Source organism: Heterocephalus glaber, unplaced genomic scaffold (genome assembly GCF_053883595.1).
Source record: "Heterocephalus glaber isolate CG9 unplaced genomic scaffold, H.glaber_assembly_v1.0 deba00001504, whole genome shotgun sequence".
In the NCBI taxonomy this organism is placed as follows: domain Eukaryota; kingdom Metazoa; phylum Chordata; class Mammalia; order Rodentia; family Bathyergidae; genus Heterocephalus; species Heterocephalus glaber.
Genome location: NW_028258324.1, coordinates 56,230,534 through 56,238,248, shown reverse-complemented (window position 1 = coordinate 56,238,248; position 7,715 = coordinate 56,230,534). Strand labels below are relative to the sequence as shown.

The following is a 7,715-nucleotide window of genomic DNA, read 5'->3' as shown; positions in this document are numbered from 1 at the left end:
CACAGTGGCACTGAAAAGACAAAAAGTGATGTGAATACTAAAGATATAAACAAAGAGAGAGAATTTTGCTATGTAGTTATTCAGAACTCTTTTCTCCGAACCCAATTCATATAATCTAGCTTTTTTTGTATGTGTACCGGGGATCGAACTTAGGACCTTGTGCTTGCAAGGCAGTACTCTAGCTTTTAACCATAACAAATGTATGTAAACAGTTATTTCTACATCTCTTATGCAAATATGGCTCACCTTCTTCCCTCTCCACTGAAGAAGTAAGTTCTGAATCTTCATTTATCTCTTCCTTCTTTTGAGTTCTTCACAAAACTTCATAGCAAATCTCACTTTACAAAATTGAAAATATGAAAATATAATGTAAAAATCAACATAAAGTCACTAAATCACAAAGAGAACACCAATAACATTCCAAGAGCACTAAATTCCAGAACAATAACTTAAAATGTGCTCTTCTTACACACACATACATACAAGAATAGCTCATTATGTTCAGCACCTGAATATAATCTACTTCTCCAAAAATCCTGGATAGCAAATGTGCAGTTAATGTGAGCCTGTATTTCATTACTCAAAATACAAAAATAAAATAAAATGTGTTCACACCCCATCAAAACCCTCCAGATAATTCCCTCAAACATTATTAAAATACACTTAAACACCAAAGTAACAAGCCACCAAGAATTTCTGCATATAAAGTGGTTATAAAACACCAATTACCTAATTATTAAACTTTTAATGAACTTGTTAGCATGCATATTTGAATGCAGTATAAAAGGAGAGTGTATATTAGCAAATACAAATCACACTTTCCTTCTATACTGCAGGAACTAGGTACAGTAATGCAAACAACAAATTAATAGATTAGAAAATAAAAATAACAACCTCTGGTACCCTTGAATATGCAGACCCTCAAGGAAAGGGCAAGACTATAGCAGCAATTCATGCTTAAACTCCTATCAGAACAGGTGCCATAAGCCTGCAGCACTCCATACATCCTCTTGCCAGGAGTCACGGCATACTTAATAATTTTCCCCAGCAGTGTTTGCAAAATTCTCATAGCTCTTTTTATTATTGTTGTTTAGATTTGAATAGTAAATAGGCTAATCAATTTTAGGTAATTTTTTTACAAGTGTGATTATAGTGCATATTCATATAGTGAGGCCAGGGTGTAAAAGATTTATATATTATTCATATATATATATGTACACACATATATCCCTTATATACAGACATGCACAGCTATACATATTTAAGTCTCTTTTTTCATTAACACTTACTAACATATTTTTCATGCCATTAGTTTCCAAATGATTATTTTCAATGATGAATAGTGTTCCATTATAACCAAATTCATAAATTACCATTTTGCTATTGTTCATTAAGTTGTTTTCAATTTTTCATTGTTATAAATAATGCTTTATATACAAATCTTAATGAAAGTTTACGATTATTTAACAATTCTTAAAATAGAAATACTTAGTCACTATGTATAAACATTGTTGATGCTCTTGATCTTAACCATCCTCCAGCAAGGCTGTACTAATGAAAATTGTGGTGGGCCTTGCCCCCCCGCTAGAACTCTTGAGTGCCTTTTACGGACATATCCGGGCCTGCTGCAAATCTACCCGGCAACAAGGAAGTAGCCCCAGTACCCTCCTCTTGCTCCTCCCCTCTAGCCCTATGGTATATATGTTGTAACAGCTTCTGCAATAAATGAGACTTGATCAGAAACCTGTCTTGTCTCCATCTCTCGTGTCCCCTGTCCCCTCTCATCCTCGCTCCCCCTCTAGGGTCTCCGTTGACTTACCCGCGGGCCGGGACAAGTGGCGCCCAACGTGCGGCCAGAGAACGGGGGATCCAGTGAAGGACGCTGCTCAGGGGCCCTAAGATTAAGATTGAGGAACAAAGAGCACACTCGACACGGGAGAGGCTTGCAATTGACGTGGACCTGCCGTCTTTTTGCACCTCGGTAAGTTGAGCAGCGATTATGGGACAGGGCATTAGTCAGCACGAATTGTTTGTGCAAGGTCTCAAGAAGACATTACAGGCACGAGGGGTAAAGGTTACAGTCAAACAGTTGTTAAGATTTTTTGATTATATTAAAGATCTCTGTCCCTGGTTCCCTGCTGAGGGAACCATTGACGAACAGAGATGGAAAAAGGTGGGGGAAGCTCTCCAGGATTATTATGCCACTTGCGGACCCGGGAAGGTCCCTATTGCGGCGTTCTCATATTGGAATTTGATTAATGATATTATTTCTCATAAAGCGAGGGATCCACTGGTGGCGCAGGCTATACAGGCTGGGGAGGTAGCTCTCCGAGATGGTAAGGGGCTGACACCCGCCAGTGATTCTGACGCAGTCTCCCGGGCCAATATGGCGCTGGGGCCCAGGCCCGTTGAGACCACGACTTCTTTGTCAGACAAAGAAGAGGACTTGATGTCCTTTGACAGTGACGACGATCCCGTCCCCGACGGACATGACGTCCCTTCGGACCAACCCCAAACGGCCACGAACCCTGCCAAGCCCTGTAGGGCAGGGCCTCGCCGAACCCCTGCTTCCTTGCTTTCCGCCACCGCCTCTAGGACAGCCCCACCCTCGCGGAAGGTTCCGCCCCTATATCCCTCCCTTCAAGCCTATCGTGGCCCGCCTCCGCCCCCAGATCCGCCCCAAGAGGGCTCCGGGTCGGAGGAGCCCGCGGGGGGAGCATTGTGGGGCGACTCCGGATATCCCCCTCCTTATATCTCTTCAGGCCCCGACACTCCCACTCTGGCATGTCCTGTTGTTGATCCCCAAAAGGAACTCCGGGACAAAATAGAATTTCTAAAAGAACAGATAAGGTTAGAAAAGGAACACCAAGAACTTATTACCCAGCTTGAAGGCTTAAGAACAGGCAAAGCCCATAAAAATGTCCGTAGAGAAGACAAACTTAAGCCACGACCCCCCGTTAGAGGGGCGGCCCCTAGGGTGCCATCCGGGTCGGGAGTATCCCTGAAACTTAAAAATGCGGAAGCCTTTCCCGTAACTAAAACTACTGACGCACAGAGACAGGCGTGAAGACACCACAGTGGTTTTGATTTTAAGGTCATTAAAAAATTTAAAACGGCTGCAGCTCAATATGGGGCCAGTGCACCTTACACCATGGCTATTTTAGAATCGGTGGCAGAAAATTGGCTCACCCCAATTGATTGGCAGACTCTGGCCCGCGCCACCCTTACAGGAGGTGATTATTTATTATGGAAATCTAAATATGTTAAAAATTGCCGAGAAACTGCTAGGCGCAATGCTCAGGCGGGGAATGGATGGGTGCTTGACATGCTCCTTGGGGAGGGGGCCTACGCCGCCAACGACCAACAAATACAATTTGATGCGGGGTTATATGCCCAGATTCAGACCGCCGCCACTAGGGCCTGGAAAAAGCTCCCCTCCAAAGGAGACGTGAGTGCCTCCCTCACTAACATTCGGCAGGGCCCAGACGAGCCATTTGCGGACTTTGTCCACCGCCTTCTCACGGCGGCAGGCCGGATTTTTGGGAGCGCGGAGACAGGGACAGATTTTGTTAAACAGCTTGCTTTTGAGAACGCCAATGCCGCCTGTCAGGCCGCTATCCGCCCCTATAAAAAGAAAACTGACCTTTCCGGCTACATTCGCCTTTGTTCTGAGATTGGGGCCGCCTACCAACAGGGCCTTGCCATGGCGGCCGCCATGCAAGGCTTCACAGTCAAACAATTTTTGCAACGCCACGTCGGCAATAAGTGTTTCCGGTGTGGGGCCACCGGCCATTTTGCTAGAGAATGCCCGACCACTAAAATGCAGGGCCCCAATGCTCCGCCCCCCGGGCCCTGCCCCCGATGTAATCGGGGGAGGCATTGGGCGAGTGAGTGCCGATCCAAAACTGATGCCCAGGGCCGACCCCTTCCCCCTCTTAAGGATTCGAATTCGGGAAATGGGAAAGGGGGCCAGCCCCAGGCCCCCAACTCCAAACAAATTTACGGGGCGCTCAATTTTGCTCCAATAAACAGCAATCCATTTCAGACCTCATCAGAGCCACAAAAGGAAGTGCCGGATTGGACCTCAGTGCCACCACCCACACAGTATTGACCCCAGAAATGGGAGTCCAGGCCCTCGCCACAGGAGTCTTTGGACCCTTACCTAGAGAGACTTTTGGCCTCGTAATAGGCCGAAGCAGTAGTACCATAAATGGGCTGTTGGTTTACCCAGGAGTGATAGATAATGACTACTCTGGGGAAATTAAAGTTATGGTTTCTTCTCCCAAAGTTATTAATACCATTCAATCAGGCCAAAGATTTGCTCAATTGCTACTCCTTCCCCTTCTCTCTACCTCTAATAAGGCTCTAAACAACGCCCGAGGCAGCCAGGGATTCGGCTCATCTGATGTTTACTGGTCAGAGATACTTTCAGCACAAAAGCCTCTCGTGACCTTGTGGTTAGATGGGAGACAATTTTCTGGGCTGGTTGACACTGGTGCCGATGTAACTATCATAAAGGGAGAGGATTGGCCTCAGGCATGGCCATTAAAAGACACCCTCACCCATCTCGGGGGTATAGGTCAGAGTGAAAATCCTAAACAAAGTGCCAAAGATCTGACCTGGAGAGACCAAGATGGTAATCAGGGCACCATTCAACCTTATATCATTTCAGGGTTACCTATTAATCTATGGGGAAGAGACTTACTATCACAAATGGGGATAATTATTTCCAGCCCCAATGAAATTGTCACTATGCAGATGTTTAAAAATGGGTACATTCCAGGAACGGGACTGGGGAAACACCCTACAAACCTTACTCACCCCATTGAGCCTGTCCCTCGGCCCCCTCGGGCAGGGCTAGGCCATTTTCCATAGGGGCCATTGACACTCCTGCGGCCCATGCTGAAAAGATTACCTGGCTCTCAGATGATCCAGTGTGGGTCGATCAGTGGCCCCTCTCTAAGGAGAAATTGTCAGCAGCTCAACAGTTGGTGCAGGAACAGCTTCATGCTGGCCATATTATTCCTAGCCACTCCCCTTGGAATACTCCCATTTTTGTCATTAAAAAACGGTCGGAAAAATGGAGACTCTTACAAGATCTTAGAGCAGTTAATAAAACCATGGTACTCATGGGAGCTTTACAACCTGGTCTCCCTTCGCCGGTAGCCATTCCCCTTGGGTATTACAAGACTATTATTAATTTAAAGGATTGCTTTTTCACCATTCCCTTACATCCTGCTGATCAAAAACGCTTCGCATTTAGCCTTCCAGCGACCAATTTCTGTACCCCAATGCAGCGCTTTCAGTGGCTGGTTCTGCCCCAAGGCATGGCCAATAGTCCCACCCTGTGCCAGTCATTTGTAGCCGCGGCACTCCAATCCACCCGAGACAATTGGCCTCAAATGTATATTATCCATTACATGGATGATATCCTTGTAGCGGGGCAATTAGGAAGTGAGGTTTTAGCTTGTTATGCTGACCTTCGACGGGCACTTGAATCTCATGGCCTCCAGATTGCCCCTGATAAGGTTCAACTAAAAGACCCTTATAACTACCTCGGATTTCAGATGAAGGGATGTCACATTTCCTCCCAAAAGCTTACCTTGCGGCTGGACGGTCTTAAGACTTTAAATGACTTCCAAAAATTGCTAGGAGACATTAATTGGCTTATGCCCTATTTAAAGCTCACTAAACATGACCTGAAGCCTCTCTATGATACCCTACAAGGTGATAACCACCCTACTTCACCTCGACAGCTCACTGCCGAGGGGCGCAAAGCCATCAGTACAGTGGAACAAGCCATTCAAAATCAAACAATTACTTTTATGGATTATAACTCTCCTTTACAGTATATCATCTGCAAAACCTCCCTCTCTCCCACTGCTGTCTTTTGGCAAACCGCTCCCCTTTTGTGGGTTCATCTCCCAGTTTCCCCTAAGCGGGTCTTTTACCCCTATTATGTTGCAGTTGCAGACCTAGTTATCTTGGGCAGAGACCATGGAAAGATGTACTTTGGAAAAGAACCTGATGTCATTATCCAACCCTACCCTAAGGACCAGGTCGATTGGCTTATACAAACCACCGATTCCTGGCCAATTGCTCTTGCTTCTTATTCAGGGTTATTGGACAACCACTATCCTCCCAGCAAACTTATTGACTTTGCCAACAGACATGACTTCATTTTCCCGAAGATCACTTCTTGCTTTCCTCTGCCAGAGGCTCTACCCGTTTTTACAGACGGTTCTTCCACTGGAATGGCTGCCTATGTGTGGGATGATAACATTGTCCAGTTCCGAACCGCCCACTCTTCGGCCCAGTTAACCGAGCTCCAGGCAGTCATAGCGGTCTTTACCGCATTTCCTGCCCGAGCTTTTAATCTCTTTACTGACAGTGCTTACATTGCCCAATCTGTTCCCTTATTAGAAACATGTGGACTGATCAAACTTGCCTCTCAGACTGGTGGTCTTTTCCTCCAATTACAAGATCTAATCAGAAAACGATCCAAATCCTTTTTCATTGGGCACCTTCGCGCCCACTCTAACCTACCCGGCCCACTTGCAGAGGGCAACCGCTTAGCAGACCTAGCCACAAGACCTCAGGCTTTTGCCTATTCAATAAATACTGATGCCCCCAGTCCGATTGACCAAGCACAGAAGGCACACCAATTCCATCATCTTAATGCTCACACGCTTCGCCTTATGTATAAGCTTACTAGAGAACAAGCTAGACAAATTGTTAAGGCCTGCCCTACGTGCACTCTGCACCTTCCTACACCTCATCTGGGAGTTAATCCTCGTGGCTTGATTCCAAATGCCCTATGGCAAATGGACATCACACATTACCCTAAATTTGGAAATCTTAAATATATACATGTCAACATTAATACATATAGTGGATTCATATTTGCCACCCTGCAGTCTGGGGAAGCTACTAAACACGTCATTGCTCATCTCCTCACTGCCTTCTCAGTGCTTGGCTGCCCACAACAAATTAAAACAGATAATGGTCCTGGCTATATCAGCTCTGGCTTCTCCAAATTTTACAAACAATTTACAATAACACATATAACGGGAATCCCATATAATCCACAGGGACAAGGCATTATAGAAAGGGCTAATCTCACACTTAAAATTACTTTAGACAAAATAAAAAAGGGGGAATGGTATCCTACTAAGGGGTCTCCTAGAAATCTGATATCACATGCACTATTTATTCTTAACTTCTTAAATTTGGATGCCAAAGGTTTATCTGCAGCCAATCGTTTCTGGCAACCAGAGACGCAACGACAATTTGCCTCGGTGATGTGGAAAGACCCCCTGGACCACTCATGGCACGGGCCGGATCCTGTACTTATCTGGGGCCGAGGATCGGTGTGTATTTACTCCAAGGAAATGAAGTCAGCCAGGTGGCTCCCAGAACGCCTAGTAAAACAAGTTGATAGGTGTGCTGATGATGCCGATGACCTGACGTTGTCCAATCTTAACCAGTTAACAATGGCGCCTACAATTACAATCTAATAATCATCAAGAGTATAGTATAATTCAATTTGGCTAGTTATATTTGGGTGCACCCTAATTTTATACACTGTCTTATATGTTTGTCTATTGTCTGTTGTTTGTGTTTGTACAGTTGAGCTCAATATGTTCCTTCCTCTTCAAAGGATATTCGCCTATTGTTAAATTGACTTATAGATAATATTATTAAACTAAAGACAT

At 45.2% G+C, this 7,715-nt stretch overlaps 1 long non-coding RNA gene across 1 annotated transcript; it reads left to right on the top strand.

Annotated features, from left to right (window-relative positions):
• Window positions 1–1,727: 1,727 nt before the first annotated feature.
• LOC147825360 (uncharacterized) lies at window positions 1,728–7,715 on the top strand. Its single transcript, XR_015440986.1, has 2 exons — window positions 1,728–1,981; window positions 7,243–7,715. It is a non-coding gene; the product is annotated as an uncharacterized LOC147825360 (long non-coding RNA).